We start from the raw sequence: 18154 nt of genomic DNA on the forward strand, positions 1-18154 counted from the left end.
GGGCAGAGTTGAGTAATGTTGTGCTGGTAGCTGGCAACTGGTTGACAGGGTCCTTCTGGTGCCTGGCTGAAAGGAAATATCTCTTGGGATAATTTTAAAAGCAATATGCTCTTCCTGAGGTCATACCTTTTTGCATGGTCGTGTGTGACGTAGAAGGTATTATTGACACCTGTGTCAGCAGGTTGAATACCATTGAAATAGTTTTTGGTGCCCACAGAGAACTCCAGCAACAACAGCCACCTGTGCACCTGCAACTCCCAGGCTGAGGATCTGTGTTTTCTTTGTCTGTGTTATTGGATCTAAAAAGATTCAGCTGAAGGATGTTGTTGCAGTCATGCAAGAGAGAGGTAGATGATTACTAGACTTAACATAGTTGCTGTTTGAACTAGGAGAGATGAAGACGCATTTAACACTTTTGAACTGGGCTTGTCTACAGTTTAAATTTATTCTCCTTCTCTAGGGCCTTTGAGCTTTCAGAAGGTAAAGTAACAATTGGGTTTTTTTTGGTCTCTGTGTATGTACATATGGGTGTATAAGTTCTGAGTTTGATCTTAACGCATCACTTTTAATGCTGCAATTCCATTAATTCTATTTTAATGCTGTAATTCCATTCAGCCCTAAGGATTTCTCTGTTTATGTATGTAAATGTGTATATATTCTAAGCAGAATGAATCTTTTTAGGTTTTTTACTGTAACGCAGATGAACCCAATACACAAGGTAAATTTTAAGATCAGTTCATATAGTGTTAACAATTCTTCTTGGAAAATCAAGCTTAGTAGTGTTTGTAGAATAAACACAGAGCTAGAATTCAGGTCTGAAAATAATTTTATTTGGAAACAGTTCTGGCTCATTGTTTTCTATTGGTTTGGATTATCGCAAGGTGGGGGAGAGTGGGAGAGGATGACATCAAATTTGAAGCACTCGTTGTAGGAATGTGATGATGATTTATAGAGCCGGTTTATTTCTGTTTCGGTTTCCCCAAGACTTTGGGAATTTTCCTCCCCGCGGCCGCTCCCGCCGCGTTGCGCTGCGTGCGGCGGTGAGCGGGCGCCTCGCAGCGGTGACTCGCGGGAACTGCAGGGCAGCTCCTCCCCAGGGGCCGGGGACACGCGGGAGGTTCGCTCGCAGAGGACGCTGCAATCCGAGGGGAGTTTAAGGATATGTATCTAAGCAGTGCGCTGTTCTGTCGATTACCACTTCTGCAATCTAAACATCGCCTCTTTCTGTAAGCCTTCAAACGTACAATCTAGTAAATTACATTAAAAGACTTACAGCTGCTCCACATAACATGGAGCATATTGTACACTGGTTAGTACCCTCCCTAACTATTTTTGTACTTAATTTAAAAAAAAAAACCACAAAAAAACCCAAACCAAAACCTTTAGTTTTGAACTATTTGTCGTTTATATTATCTAAACGTTTCATTTTGGACTATTTGTTCTTTACATTATCTAATTGGGCAATATAATATTGCAGGCTCACAGGCTTGCATCTTACACAGAAGTGCTTTCTTACACTCTGTGACCTCTGCAGTTTTAGAGAAAAATACTGACATAGATATACTCCAAATAGTGAGGCAGGGAGATTAGGTGAATAAGTGTTAACATTAATTTTTATCAAGTAATTGTCTGTGTCTGCTCTTCATTCAAGTCCCTGTTTTCTTTGATGTAAGGTTAGGGGACTTTTAGATACCTACATTCAGGATCTCTGTCTGGAAGGGCTCTCACTCTTGGAGCTAAGTTCAGTTGTCTGCATCAGTATTTATTGAAGGTGCCACAGGGAATCCCATCTGGTCTCTGAAAGGCTGTGGAGCTATGAAAGGTGTCTGGCATTGCAGTGAGCGTGTGTATACTTCTCTTGTACATGAGCTAGGGGCAACTGAACTGAGTCCTAAAATTTTATCCACTCAAAACAGCAAATACCAGTTGTTATGTGACATGAACCTGCTTCTTTCTTTTTCTAATCTTTTCTTAAAGCCTTCATACTGCCCAAGAAACATTTGCTGGTTATTTGTTATGTCTAATATTCTAAATCAAGTTTTGATTTTATAATACCAAAATACTGAATGCTACAGTAACTAAGCTTTGTTGCTATTACATTGCCACGCTACAAGTTCCATTGTTTCCACAAGCTTTACTGCTTAAATGTGTCCAAAGTGACCTAGAAACTTTTGATAACTGAGCTGTATAACTGATTTGAACAGCCCAGGCCTTGCTGGAAGGAATGACTGCAAGTATCCTGTGTTTCCGCAGACAGAGACTGAGTTGACCACCTATGTAGACTATCAATATAGGAATATATTACCCTGAATTATGCAAACATAATGTTCTGTTGGAAAATGTATTTACAAAGAATACTCTTTTCTAATTCACCTAAGCCTCCCTGTCCCAAATGAAAGCACTGTCATAGATTCAAAGCAGTGTATACAAGTGGACAGAACTTTTCCCTCAGGAACCCATGTCAGATAAAATAAATTTAAAAATAATTAAAATAGAGCCTACAAGACAGAGAAAGATGTCTTTTTCCTAAGCTAGAGCAATTTATTTTCAAGAATATATCTTCAGTTAATCACTCTCTGCTCTTTCCACAAACAAATTAGGCATTGATTTTTGGGGGAAAGATCTTGTGTATATGTTCCTCATTAAATTACTGATGTTTCAATCCTAAATGTTTTTTTTACTGGATTCAAGCAGAATTATTTGTACATGAATCCATGACAATAACACTGTATTAATAGTATCCACTGTGTTACTAGCAATGATGCCATTAGTGTAATAGGATATTGTAGTTAGGACTGAAGGCATACATCTACTATGAGTTTAGTTATCATATGAAAAATTAACATCAGAGAGATCTTACACTCCTTTAATTAATCTTGTATCAAAAAAGACTAATATTACAAGAGTCTTTGTTGTCTTGCATTGTAAATTTTCTGCTTGTGAGACAATTGGTGAAAGGAACATGACTATTCTTTTTTGTTTCTTCTTGGTTAATAGTCTTTAATTACATAAAATAACAATGTTAAAGGCACTTGTCTCTACAGTGTGGTAAAGTTTTCTGCATGTTTCAGTGTAGTATATAACACTTCCACAGACGCCTAAAATGGAGGATCACCGTGCTTCAATTCTAGAAGAACAAAAATTAAAGCTTACAAGAGTGGTTGCTGTTGGATTCTGTTATAATAGAGAAGATGAGATCAGGTGTTATAAATCTCTATTTGCTCTGAAATCTAGCTCTCAGACCTTAGAGATGCTGCAGTAGCAGTACTTGGTTGGTATGTGGGTAGGCAAGTGAATGATTCTTCACTGTACCCAAATGTTGCTGCTACTCTGTGGTCTCTGGACCTACCAGGAACACACAGAGTCATTCTCAAACTTTTTGTGCTTGCTAAATCAGGGGAGACCAACCATGTGCACTTGGGTTCTCCCACCAAATATGAAAATACGGGAATGGTAGGGACTGTTCCCTCTGTGTGTCACCAGTAAGGCTGAACTGTGGAGCAGTCTGTACTTTACAGACGTGTCCATAAGGAATTCTTTTAAGTATCCAGTAGCATCACCTCAAGCCTCTTTCATCTGCGATTCTTGTTTCACCATTAAGTTCCACAATTCCCCTCCTCTTCAGTATCCTTAGAGCTGAAGTGAAGGGTGTCTCACCACTACCAGTCATTGAGAAAGAAATTCACCAGCTAGCAACATTGGTCTCTGCCTTTACTGAGCAGAAAAAGGCTAATTTGGTGGATGACATATGGTGTCTCCTGAATTGCACAAGGGAAGATCTTCTTTCTCTTGACTCCTGAAAGTCCATAGATCAGCTAAATTAAGTGTTTCATTTAGATAACAGGAACTATTTTCTGTTCATGCTGACAATGCTGCATTCAAGTAATTTCTTTCAGATAATTAATTTTGTATTTTCGTATAGATATTTTTTCTCTTTATTTCCAATAGCTCCCTCTCCTACCTGGAAAAGTTGTTTCTCTAGTCTCACCAGAGAAAGCTGATCTCCACAGACTGAGCACTGAGTGACACTGGAACTGAAAGGAATAAACAGGCAAACTCCTAACATGGGAAAATGTGGCAACAAGAATTTCTACTTTGTTGAGATTCACTAAAATCTGGTGGAGGACCAGAACGATGAGCTGTAAATAGTTGCGGACAATGTTTTTACTGTTCCAGGACATGAAATTTAAGGGGAACATGAGCCCTAGAGAAAATAAGGTATGCAGAGAATTTTTTTCTTGCACTGAAGAGAAAAAAGACCAGAAATAAGTTACTTGTCATGATATTGTGTTTATTTCCTTGCGATAAACTCACCAGCTACTCTTACAACTAAATAAGTCATCATGCTTAGTAAATTGTTTTGCCATGCATTTCCAATTTTTCAGATGCTGCAATCTTTGACAATAGGACAGAGTTTGCTGAAAATGAATGCAGTAAATTGGTGGAAAAGTGAAAGCTTAGACATGAAGTTGCTAGAGCAAATCATCTCCAGTATGTGTCCTGGTTCCAGCTAGGGTAGAGTTAATTTCTTCTCAGTAGCTGTTACAGTGCTGTGTTTTGGATTCGTAATGAGAATGGTGTTGATAACACACTGGTGTTTTTTTTTTTTTTTTGCTAAGTTCAGTTTGTCCTAAGTCAAGGACATTTTTCCTCTGTCTCATGCTCTGAATGCAAAAAACAAACTGGAAGGGAGCTTATCTGGAACTCAAATTGACCAAAGGATATATTCCACATCATGTAATGTCATGCCTGGTATATGAACAGGAGGGAATTTTCCCCTAAAAGCGGGGACCAGGGTTTGGTTTCAGGAAGGGAGGTCTGACATCGGTCAGCAGGTGCTGAACAATTGCGTTGTGCATCAGTTGGTGTTTTTTCTCCCTTTTTATTATCATTGTTATTAATACTTACATTATTATTGTATTCTTATTTATTTTCAATTATTAATCTATTCCTATCTTAACATACAAGTTTTACTTCTATTCTCCTTCTGATTCCACTGGGATGAGGGGGGAAGAAAGGAGGAGTTGAGTGAGTGGCTGTGTGGTATTTCATCTCCAGCTGGGCTTAAAACCATGACACAGGCTATTGGGAAATGATATCAGAATAATTAAGGTCATGCTAGCTTGAAGAAACAAGAAAATCACTCCGATCCACATTTAATATTGGTAAATTGCAGAGTAATGTTAATGAAGCATAAATCATATACTAATAATTTGGTTGCTGCTTAGAAAGATGTCTGTTGGGACATGGAGGCATATGAAAACCCAGATAAGGAAATCATCCCCAAGTACCCCTACTTAACAAAGCTTGTCTTGATTTAGTGTGCAGGGAGTTCTCCCTATTTCATGAAAATAATGATGAGAATGAATCTGTGCAATGAAGCACTGTGCAATTACCAGGACAGTTGTAGAGAAGCAAATTTCTATAATTATGAAAGTTTTCATCCTGTAGAAATATGCAGTGCATTTACTGACCCTCACAGAAAGAGATTAAGAATAAAAGGTTGTGAGTCTTCTGTTTGTCTGAGAAAGGAACAGTTACTGTGGAGGCTGTCTTATCTACAGCCAGACTGGATGTGGAATAATAATACCTGCTCTAAGTAAACTGCTGTCTACCTGACACTGAAAAGATACTTGCCTGATTTCTGGAAGCGTTGTTCCCACATTACCTGCATTGCTTAGTCTGGCAGAGAGCTGTGAGGATGTTATTGCATTGCTTTTGGTGGCAGGGCTGGTTTAGGGATGCATGCACTGCTAGCTTTTGTGCAGAGTAGATACGTCTCATGTATAACTGCTGGGAAAGAAAGGCCACAAGAAATAACCTTCTGAGTCCCATGACTTTGACATCCAAAATAGCTACATGCTGTGTTGAAATAAGCAATGCTTATTGAGATAGCAGGGAGCAAAGTGGGTCAGACGTGGGCATTTTGCCTGAAAGGGCACCACCTTTCTCTGGGCAGCACTGACAGAGACGATTAGAGCCAGTTTCATTACTGAACCACAGAATGCTGCAGCCAAAGTCTCAGGGAGCTGTCCCTGCAGTGACAGCCAAGCCTGCTGTACATTTGTTGTTTGAAGTGATATGTAAAAAGCACTAATCTCTCTTGGATAATTCAAGAACTCATTTGTAAGGACTGTGGAATGAAGGATCACATTCTGCAACCTCTAGCAATGCTATGGCTATGATGTGGTTTTGGACCAGTGATGTCTGTCAGCACTGCTACCTTGTAGATTTATAGATGCATTTAGCCTTACAATTTATTGTTCTTCTAATGCTGTCTTGGAATGCATCCATCCATTTGTATATTCTTCTGTATATGGACATGCAATTATCTCAACCTTATTCATATACTTGACTCTCCCTTTCTGGGGCATATTTTTAAATGAATGTGTAGTGGTACTGAAATGTGAGAGAGCATGATAAAGATAAACCCCCAAATGTTGCCTGCAATAGGTCTGTGTCTGGTATGAAATAACTTTCTCTACAGTTGGAAGAAATGACTTTCTGTACGCACAGTTTTGGGGCAGAGCCACAGCTGTAATTTGAAGGTATTTTATTTTTAGCTGATTCTAGGTACATTTCTAGATTGTATTGGAGAAAGGTCAGTAGAGCTACTGTGCAATTTCAAAGAGAGGTTCCTTTTAAAATGCATTTTGGAGGAGACACTGAAATAAATATTTGCAATGCAGCTTGGTAATTCTAAGCACCACTGTGTTGTTCAACAAAATGTTCAGTTGTGTAAGGGTTGTGTAACAGAGAACTTGCTTGTGTGCTATTGAAGGTGGTTTGTAGAGCAAACAATAGCTAGTAGCAATGTACAGTACTGCACACTAAATCAGTGAGGGGTGCCTTTAACTTCAGGTTTGCTCAGGTTCACAAAAGAATTTGTTCACTTCAGTCTCAGCAGTTGGCTGTGAGACATTAGCCTCCTAATGCATTCTCATTTTTTTATTCTAGGACCTGTAGGTGATTTGCTGATAGAGGATATAATTGATTAAAATAACTGCCTTTTTTTCTCTTTTTAAATTTTTTTTTCCTGTCATGCATTGTAGGTGTAAATGATTGAGTTGGTGTCCTCACTGAAAAACTTTAAACAATTTCAGTCTGGTTTATGAGGAAATACAGTTGGTTCCACCTAGTACATCCTGTTTCTTTATCTAATATTTTGATATAATGGAAAAGCACACTATTACTGATGGAAATAGTTGTTTGGTACTGAAAACTTGTAGCACTTTTTAACAGTATAAAGTTAAACTCAAGTTATCTTGGGCAGTACCAAATTTGGTACTGATGTCCCCAAAAATCCTCACTTCTTAAAAAGTGATAGTGTGAAATGTGGGAAAAACCCCTAAACCTTGCAAGATATATATGTGATTTGGAAAGCAAAGCTCCGTACTTTTGGCCTAGGAAATTAATGAAGAAAATATTCCTAATCCCACCTCAAAGACATTTAAAAAATATATTTGAATGTGTCTCTGTCCTGCTTGTATGTTCATATACAAAAATGGCCACAAAGGATGGTTAAAAGAGTTTAATAATGATTTTATCTTGACATAATATTTGAAATTATTCTCTTCTCTACCTGCTGAATCCCTCCTCATTTCTTCAGCCCTCCTTCTCAACAAGTGTGTGATTTTACACCACCCCAGCTATGTCTATCTATTGGAGACTCTCAGGATGCAAACACCACAACTCCTTCCCTTGCACCCTGCAGATGGGATCGAGGGAGTGCGGCTCCACAGCCCCATCCTGACACTGGCTTGCTGTAGGGTGTGACCGTGTTGGGAGAGGCCGCGACGGCCAGACCAGACCGAACAGGGTCTGGCACTCCGAGCTGCACAATGAAGAAACCAAGAAAGCAATCCAAGGAACTTTAAATTGCTGAGATTTTTCCAGGAGAGTGGCTGCCCACAAATTACCTTACAGCGGCGCCTGTTCACTGGGTTGTGGTGGAAGAGGGAGGCTGATGCCACCATCTCACCCGTGTGAGATAGGTCCGGGGCGCTGACGCGTAGGAACAGATTCACCCGGGGCCGCATCAGTCCCCGAGGAGGGCAGAGGGGCAGCGAGGAGCTGGGTGCTGCCAAGTGCTGCGCAAACACCCGAGGGACAAGGGCGCTGCCACGGCCCGCCAGGACCTGCCCTCTGCGGGGACTGCCCGGGCCGGGCACGGGGCTTGGCCGGCGGGGCAGGCTCAGGGCCGCTGCCCCCATGCCCTTCCTCCCGGCCCTGCCTGCGCCTGCCGCCGTCCAGTGTTCCAGCAGCAGGGCAGGCTCGGCGCGCTCGCAGGGCTGCTTTAACCCCGTGTCGGCGGCGCTGCCGGGCCGCGGCTAGGTGGCGATGTGCCCCCAGGAACGGCGCCTCAGCGCTGCCTCCCCCGCCGCACTCCGAGGCCTGCGGCGTGACAGCCCCGCTGGTCGTGCGGTGCTGCTGGGCGGCTTCTGCGTCAAAGCATGCACGCAGATAGATAAAAATATATACTGTTATATACTTATGATTATTTAAACTGCTCACATTAAATGACAGGAGGTTTAGAATAGATTATTAGGAGGAAGTTCTCTGAGGTGAGGGTGGTGAAGCACTGAAACAGGTTGCCCAGATAATCTGTACATGTCCCATCCCCGGAGGTGTTCAAGGCCAGTTTGGATGGGGCTCTGAGCAGCCTGGTCTAATAAAGAGTGTCCCTGCCCATGGCAGGAGATTGGAAGCAGATGATGTCTAAGGTTTCCCTCTAGGTCCAACCCAAACCTCCCTATGGTTCTGTGAAAGCCTGTTTTGTTATATACCTAATTGATATCGTGAGGGGACAGAACCCAAACCCCTGCTCTGCCTTAAGTTAACACACAAGCTGTATTATGGGTGTGGGTGCCTCTGGAGCCAGGGTGCTGCCAAGCCCCCCCATCCAGCCCCAGCCCCTCTGTGCCACACATCAGGGTGGCTGGGAGCCAGCAGGAAGGGGCTTGTGGACTAACTTTAATTTAAAACTTAAAGCAGCTACGGGCAGGGATAGGCTACTGCTTTAGAGGCTGATGAGTATTCCTGGGTTTTGTGTGGAGTATTTTATTTTATATTTTATTTTATTTTATGAAATAATTTCATTTAATAATGAAAATGCTGCAAGATGTAAACCAAAGATCTCTCCATATCTGCCAGCAGCCTTTGCATGTTAACAAGTGTGATACCTTCTAAATGCCTTTCAGTCTGGCTCTCCTCTTTGTAAGAAAACCTTATGTTAACTTGGCTGAACTGGAATTACCCTGTGCTAACTGATGTGCTGGAGGTAGCTTTTCTTCAAGAAAGAGACAGAGTTCTGGGTTGAGAAAGCTTTGCTCTGTATAAACAAGTGGCATTTGTTATATATTGTAATATGTGTTCCAACTTTTTGTTCTGAGCAAGATATGCCAAGGATACATCCAGTATTTTTTTAATGCTAGTAATTGGGAGTGGAAAGGAAAATTCTTTTCATCTATCTGATCCTGATTGTTATTTACTCAGAAATGACAATTATTTTAAAGAGTATTAATTAGGAACCAGTCACAGAACTCTAGTTCAGTGCAGCCGGCTGGCAATGACTGATTGAAAAGCAGTAATTATTACAGGTTTGAGAAGAGAGCTGAAATGATCCATATGGTTAGTCTGATTAAATTGATCCAAAAATCACCGGAAGTAGTGCTAATTCTCTGCTTCTACTGGGTGCAGCAGTACATTAATACCTGTAGTATCAGGGGACAGGTGCTAGAGAATCAGCTTGAGGTGACAGACTTATATCATAGCCATCCTGCTGAAGCAAAGAGGCCTTGATGGTGAAAAGCTAAGAGGTTAAAACACTGACACTGAATGAAATGGACTCCCTCTGCCAATCTGTGGCTAAGTGGTTATTGGCTCATAAAGGGAGAAAAAAAAACCCTAAAAAATAATCTGAGAAGAAGAATGAGAACAAGGAGAGACCCATTCAGAGTTGAAGCTCTCTGGAAAATAATCAGGACACAGTTTAAGTAGTGTTTTGTTTTCTATCACACCTGCAAGCATTATATTACAACAAACACCAAGATTGTTTGGTATTGGTCTTATGTGTGACTAGTTTTGGAGCACTTCATGTACTCTGGCAGTGCTACCTTTACCAGGTAGCACTGTTAGTAGAACCTGCTTCTCTATGATAAAAAGAAACATGTGACAGAAATATTTAAAGGAGTTAGGAAAAATAAAAAAAAAATGTGTTTATGTGAAAATGGGCTTGTGACTTCTAAATCTGGTAATACTGAGGTTAAAAAGATTTTTTTTCCAAACAATTGGGCCACCCATAGGGAAGAGCTGTAGTAGTATTAGAGAATGCACCAGTCAAGAATCTATGAGGTTGCAGTGAAGTAGTGGTGTAGCATGTAAAGTCTATGAGTTTATACATAATCATTTTGTGGCAATGGACGTCAAAATACTTGACTGCCTACTAAAGAAGTATGTAGGTCAAACTGTGATCCCTTCTAAACTCTGCTAAATTACGGGATGGGGATATTGAAGTGTGATTTATTATCTGTGACATTGGTTCAAATAGAAATTGAGAACAAAAAATGGCTCCATAATAAAAAAAACCAAACCACAAATGTCTGGGTGAGCAAGGAATTTGCAGGTATAGATTGAGGCGAGGAAGGCAAATCAAACCAAACCTTGGTATTTTTTGGGATCTTGGTTGCTACCCTTAATGCATAAAAATGAGGCTAAAAGTACCTGCAATATAAAAGAAAGGCTATGAATGGCAGGAGTGTCTTGAGATGTGGCCATTGCATTGAGTGAGGTTGTCATTCCAGATGGTCTCATGTTCAAAAGTACCAGTTTCTGCTGCTTCCAGAAGGAAGGAAGTACAGGACATATGAGTTAGGCGGGCTGACCAAGGAATAAGCAACAGGCAGAGCAGTCTTAATTTGTGGAATTAATTACCTTGGTATCCCATGGTAACTGTGAGGCCATTATGACAGGGAGATCACAAGAATGAAATGATCCATAAAGAGACCTTAACATTCCTTTTAAGCTGACATACATATATGTATATTTCTGGCATTAAGATAAATACCTGGCCTATACTGGTAGTTATTTCTTGTTACATTTGTATGGGGAGGTAAGACAACTGTCCCCCTAGGAGTTTCTGGAACAGGCTGCTGATTATTGTGTGCCTAAGTGTGCTGAACAGAGCTGTGTTAGAAGTCTGACACCAAATGTAGCAGATCGCTCCTTAAATTAGATTTCTAAATTCTACAGTGTGCACAAGACAGACACGTGTGACTGATATAGGTATCATACCAGTCTGTCTTTTATCAGGAACACTAAATTCCAAAATAGTAATGCCTTTTTATAAAAGTTTAATGTGAATTAGGTGAGACTGACCAGTAAATGCCAATATACTTCTATTTCAAACAATTATATTAGATAGTGTATTTGAAGAAAGGCTATCTCATTCTTGTCCTCTATACTCATTGCTTTAGAGCTTAGAAAATCAACAATTGCTCTATGCTGTTAATCCCATCCATTTGTTTCTCTATATACTTTACACTATAAATATTAAAAAAGTGTAATTACCTGAAAAGTCAAAGTGAACAGATCTTGGTTGACAGGCTGTAATGACTTAAATTATCTTCTTGTCCATAGCACTATCCTTGAAATGAAAGCAGTTAAAAAAGCATAATTTTGCCTAACTACTGTACAAATATTTTAGAAAATAAGGTCTTTACCCCCAAAAATATCTGTTAAATACATAGTGACCTGGCAAAGACACTAAATCAAATGGAAAAGATAGGGAAGGCTGTTAAGAGGAAGGATTAAGTTATTCATCTATGAATGGCGTTTCCATTACTGTGAAACTACTTGGAATAAAATGGGCAAATAGCTTTGTCTGAAGAAAAAATAGCTGCAGTGTGGTGGTAGCATTTGCTGAGGTTATTATGAGATGACTTTGATTCAAAAGAAGGGTGAAGAAGAGTTGGAAAGGAATTTTAATCAGTGCTAGCAGCAAAAAAGACGGGAGAGAATGTAAGTGACTCATGTAGAGGAGCATACCCTGGGCAACAGGCACTTACATAGCCAGGCAGGCTGAGTTAATTTCCTTGAGCGTTTCTCTTCCTCTTTCCAGCCAGGCTGTGCACAGAGCAGTTAATGTTTGCCCGGTGCCATGTACAGCCTTTCCAAGCCTCCTTCTCTACTGGTCTGTGAGGCTGGCAGTGCCCTGTGCTTCCTGAACTGAGCATGGGCAAAAGAGGAAAGAGTTCAGAGACGAGGAAAGGAGGGCTGTCAGAGGCCAGACTGCTTCTTGGGATCAGATTGTATTATCACTGGTGACCTAAGCATGGAGTTTGGATTTGCATGGCATGGTTGGAAGATTATGGTGGGTGTTATGGGTAGTGAGAGAACTGAACACCAGTAAAGGGAACATGACTGGAGTTATATCAAGGATACTACAGTGGTTGGTGCTGCCTTCATTTCTTTTCCTTGAGGCACTGTAAAAGAAACTAGTTTGGGTTCAATTACCACAATGATTTCTATATAGAAATGAAGCAGGCTGTGGTTCTGGAAAAACCTGGAAGCTTCTCAGCCCAAAAAAGGTGTATCCTTCTATACTCTGCTGTTGCAAGGAAGACCAGTGTCCTGTGGAGAACAAGGGAGGGATTACTTTGAAATGCCAGATTGCTTCTCAGAAACCCTAGTGTTGATCTCATTGCTTTTACCACTATTCAGGAAAACTGCGAGGGCTTGCTTTTGGTTTACTTGGTGTTTCCTGTTGGTTTCCTGTACCTTCTTTCCCATCCTGTTCCTTTAATGGAAATGTCTTTGATTTCCATTTCCTGGCTTTTTAATCCCTCCTGTATTTTACCTTATTCAAGTGCATATAATGCCAAAAAGGTTGGGTAGAAATATATTAATTTTTTCACTGGGAAGCAAATATTGTAGGAAAGAAATCAGCACAGTTGTTTCAGGATGTCATAGAATTAGATTTGAGACAGAGGAACAGTTTCTGTCTTCCCCTTCCCCTCCTGCCACTGACATTAACAGTATTAAAGCATAGAAAATTGCTCAGTCTAATAGTGTTGCCAAAACGTAGTAGTTCAAGTAATGTTTATTACTTCTCTGTACTGTGTAAGAACACTTCAAAGCCATGATGTTCTGATACATTCAGAGACACTGCTGTCTTGAGTCAAAGGTATTTATCTTTTTTAAGAATAAATAGTGTAAATTGAGTCTGTCAAGTAAAGAAGTCAGCAGATTTTGCTGTCTCTGTGAGCAGAGCGGGAGACCCAGATCCCAACATATGACAGCGGTGGGGAAGAAGGGCCATAGATAGTTGGTTGCTTGCTGTGTGAATTGGAGAGGACAGAGAGGGATGGTGAACATCAGAGAGAATATATGATATATTCAGCCTAGAAAGAAACAGGAACAAATTAATAAACCTAGGTCGTAGTCCAGATGTGCATGCTTGCCATCATAGAGCATCCATTACTCCATTCTACAATTTAGGGACAGCTTGTGGTAAGCATTTATTTCTGCCTTGGGACTTGGATCCAGAATGCTCTGGTGGCTGACCATTATGCCTGCTATTATAAGTTGTGGAACTTTTAGAATGTTTTACCTTTAAAAAAATAAATTAATTGCTACCTTTCAATGATAATTTGCTTTATCAGCTGTGCAGCCTCTTTTACTAAGTTCAAAATAGTTTCCTAACATCTTGTGATTTTGTACATCTTTAGTAAACAGAAGCAAAATTTAAAGCAGCATGCAATAAAGTGGTAAAATGAATGCAGTAATGTATATCCTCATTAGTAGATTCTATGTGCTACCACGAACCACTGCTGTTGAACAGTACGTTTCATCTACAAATATAAACATACAGTTGTTCAAGTTGTCCAAAACTAGCCCAGTAGGGATACAAATGCACTTTCATTCCCGTGGCTCTGCTATACCAATAGTCCCTTGAAGTTCGTTTCCAGTGTAATTCAGTATAATTTCTTGCATATGCATTTCATGCATTCAAAGTGCTCTTTGCGCAGCAAATATTCTGCCAACTGTAAGACAGTCTTTACTAATGTTTATCTAAATTGTAATCCAAACACTGTAGCAGAACAGGCTCTTGTACTGCAGACCTATGAGCATGTGTTTCAGTATTGTCTTTAGCATCCACTTCAAGTATCTTAAGGTACTTCAAACAGGGAAACATATCACATTTTGACCCTATAGAGAATAAATGTAAAATATATATGATGGACAAAAACACCATGTGAATAGTCATACTGATGGGAAGCAACAGAGCACCTCTTTATTTATTACTGTGCCAATTTTATGACAGGTCTTCAAAACAGGCATCTCTGTGTAGTGTGAGGAGGGTGAAAGGTGTAATTGTAGTTTATATAGCCTCGTTCACCTTCTGATGGGACAGATAACAGTTGTGTGTTTTATATTTGTGGACTTGGTTTATGAGACCTAGTAGGTATAATTATTTTTATTAATACATTAAATTCCAAAATGTATTTTGATTTATTAAATTTATTTATATTAATTTTTATTATTTATTAAATTTTAATGATTGTAAGTGAAATTATTTCAAAGATGGCAACTTTACCATTGGCAGAAGCAGCAAACTTCTGTCATCACAGTGCTAAAAGGCAAATTGTCAAGAATTTAAGCACCTATCTGCACTGCAGGCAAAACTGTGACTGGAAGCAGAGAATGTCAAAATCACGTTCAGTTTCTCGAGGGCCATGTTGTCATTTTTCTTTTAACAGACCTTCTGTTCCCCATCTTTGTTGCTCTCCAGTGGTTCTTCCACAGTGTGCACATGTTTGATCAAGTAAGATGCTATTGTATAGTTTCCTAGCATCACAGCATTGTGAATTTCATTTCTGTTACTTATGAAAAAATTAATCACTCCAAATTTCCCTTTCAAAGTATTTATGTTGTGTTCCATCTTGTTGCTGTGCAAGTCCACCTTAACTAGCTGTTACTAGAGATGGGTTCTCATTAAAACTTGAAAATCTCTCCTTTTCCTTCCTTTATACATTGAACTGATACATCTATAAAATGTTTGCTCTCATTTTCATGAGAAATGAAATCCAGGACTCCAGTATTTTCCAGTTTTCAATATACATTACATATGCATACCTGCTGCAATGCCTTTTCAGCTTCTGTGTTCCTGCTGATCTGTAATCAGTTGGCTCTGACTTTTTTTCCTGTTTTGTGACACCATATCAGAATATTAGATTATAGTGGTGTAATGTTATATATAATAACAAGAAAACAGGTAAAACCTAGAGCTTTGCATAGCCAATATGCTTATACTTTTAAACCCAAACTTGATTTCTTTTCAGAAGGCTGCTTCAATGATTGAAACATTTTGGGCCCTTCCATAAAAAAAAATTCAAATAACTTTTTTAAAAGCAGAATTTTCAAAAGATTCACACCTTTATGAATCAGACATTGTGCACTTTAGAGCAGTATATGAATAAATTAGATTCTTGCTAGAAATTATTTAGTAAGTTGGACTGGCAAGCACTGAATCAGCATTTAAAAATCTGAAGTCAGTATCATGTTCCCTATGTCAGGCCTTGAGTTTGCTCACTTCTATCTTTTATTTATTCCAGGTTAAAGTCTCCAGAACCTCTAAAGCTCAAACATATAGAAGAATTTTATTGAGATGGGGGCTCTCAAGACTGAAACTAGAGCAGAGCCTGGATGAATCCTGCATTTGCTTTTTTGTCTTTCTCTCAGGTTTTCCTCTGGTAATAAATCAGTCTTTGAACTGTGGGAAAAGCAAAGGCATAAAACCACATATATATGTGAAAAAGAAGACAATGAGAATTTTACAGTTAGGGGTTTGTTTGAAAGCTATCATTTCCAGGTTTAGATACCCAAAAGATTCCCTTCTGCCTACTGTGTATTCAAAATAGCTGTTCTTAATCTTTGGAAGTTTTCTCCACTTAGATTTATGTTGTATGGAGTCCCTTGCACACCCTATAAATATTATCATTGTATTTTCTTTCCAATATAGGTTTTACCCATTTACAGCCATTCTGTGACAGCTGTTATAGGTTCCCACAGGTTCATTCTTAGATTTGTTTCTATTTTTGCTTTGCTGTCACTAACCATTTATACTACTTGCCTTTGACTTTTTTCAAAGAATGGAATGCGTTGATTACCTTCATATGGTCAGAAAAACCTGACGGATCATTGTAAAGAATATGCGATGTAACGCTCCCTTAAATATATATATATATGTTTATGTACATATACATATTTAAATGCATGGCTAGCTTTTAAAACTAGGCAATCTTAACCCAAGTGATACACATTTATGATAAGCAAACTTGACAAAAAAGCTAGCAAAAAGATACAGAGGAAAAGACATACCCGAAGCAAAAGCTGAACTTATTCAACATTATTGGCTAAGGGAAGAAATATTGTATTAGCCTCTGTGTAACATGAGCCTTCTGAAAAGAAACAAGGATTTCAAAAACTGCAGGGGATGGCAGAAATTTCAAGTGGCAGGCAAGAGTAAAGCAGAATACAGACATTAAGTGAAAGCAGACCTCTCTACATTTGATGTCACTCAGAAGGACCTCAACAGGTTGGAGACATGGGCAGAGAAGAACCAACTGAAACTCAACAAAAGCAAATGCAGGATCCTGCCCCTGGGAAGGAATAACCTGTCCCTGCACCAGGATAGGCTGGGGGTGACATGCTGAAAGGTCTGCAGAGAAGGGCCTGAGGGTTCTGGTGGACACCAAGCTGTCCATGAGCCAGCAGTGCCCTTGTGGCCAAGAGGCCAATGGTGTCCTGCGGTGCATTAGGAACAACATTCAGCCAGTCAAGGGAGGTGAGCCTGCCCCTCTGGTGAGGCCACATCTGGAGTGTTGTATCCAATTCTCGGCTCCTTAGGACAAAAAAGACATGGAGTGGGTCCAGCGAAGGATGACAAAGGTGATGAAGGGACTGGAGCATCTCTCTTATGAGGAAAGGCTGAGGCAGCTGGGCCTGTTCAGCCATGAAATGAGATGGGACCTCCTCAGAGCTCAGAGGATGGATCAGGCTCTTCTCAGTGGTGCTGAGCAATACGACAAGAGGCAACTGGCAGAAACTGATGGCCAGGAAATTCCACCTGAATACGAAGAAGAACTTTTTTACTGTGCAGATGACTGAGCGCTTGAACAGGTGGCCAAGAGAGCATGTGAAGTCTCCCTTACTGGAGATAGTCAAGGACCATCTGGACACAATCCTGTGCCAAGTGCTCTGGGATGACCCTGCTTGAGAAGGGAGGTTAGACCAGATGACACACTGTGGTCCCTTCCAACCTTAGCCATTCTGGGATTCAGGCTTTTACATGTTCCTTGTGTAGAAATTACATCAGTCTTAGAAAGAGATCCTGTAATGCAAAAATTATTCAGAGAATAAAGCTAGCAGTTTGGGATCAACACAGCTGTTTTTCTTGGTTCAGTGAGTGAAATCAGGGGGAAAAAAAGTAGAAAAGGTGCTGTCTCGCAACAGCTTAAAAGCAAAATATTTTCTCCCTTGATGAAAAAAGGCAAAAACCCCCAGAAAAATTCACTTTTTCTTAGAAAATTGTTCTGATTGTTCTTATTAAAGGTAACCAACTTTGAAAGGGAAAACCTACCCATTTTTTTCCCAAGGTAATCCAAATTTTTAAAAGATATTAAGTATTTCTTGACTATAGAGATATAGCAAACTTGGCTTGAATTCACAAGGACAAAAAGTTGAAACTTCTCTCAATTTTGTTACAGAAATGCAGAATTGTCAAGTTTCAATGGCTGCTTTTCAAGGCATTAAGAACATATCAGATGTCAGTTAATGAAGCTGGAAGAAATTAAAACATCTGGAAAAGACTAAATACTACCTATCTGGCCTGCCTACTGCTGCCATGGAAGATCTGCTCTTGCTTCAGTGACCTCCACTTGCATGGCTGTGCGTGCTCGTGTTGAAATACCCACTAAAATCAAGGGAGAGTCTGCAGAGGCCCGTAAGTTTGCAAGTGTAGAATTTACTGCTCCATTATTGACTAAACTATCCTTGTAAAGTATGTGTGGCTGAAAAAGAGATTGGTCTCTGAAAGCACCAATAGGTCTCAATTCATGCTTTCACTTTATTAAGTAAGCAATGTAATCCAGAA

General features: G+C 39.9%; 1 long non-coding RNA gene across 1 annotated transcript in view; it reads left to right on the forward strand.

Moving 5' to 3' along the window:
* Nucleotides 1–229: 229 nt before the first annotated feature.
* LOC135299983 (uncharacterized) overlaps nt 230–18154 on the forward strand; it is a 32880-nt gene continuing 14955 nt past the window's right edge. The window contains exons 1-3 of the long non-coding RNA XR_010361833.1: nt 230–480; nt 15615–15752; nt 17769–18004. This is a non-coding gene — a long non-coding RNA (uncharacterized LOC135299983). The remainder of the gene's footprint in view (nt 481–15614; nt 15753–17768; nt 18005–18154) is intronic.

The sequence above is a fragment of the Passer domesticus genome, chromosome 4 (genome assembly GCF_036417665.1).
Source record: "Passer domesticus isolate bPasDom1 chromosome 4, bPasDom1.hap1, whole genome shotgun sequence".
Lineage (NCBI taxonomy): Eukaryota > Metazoa > Chordata > Aves > Passeriformes > Passeridae > Passer > Passer domesticus.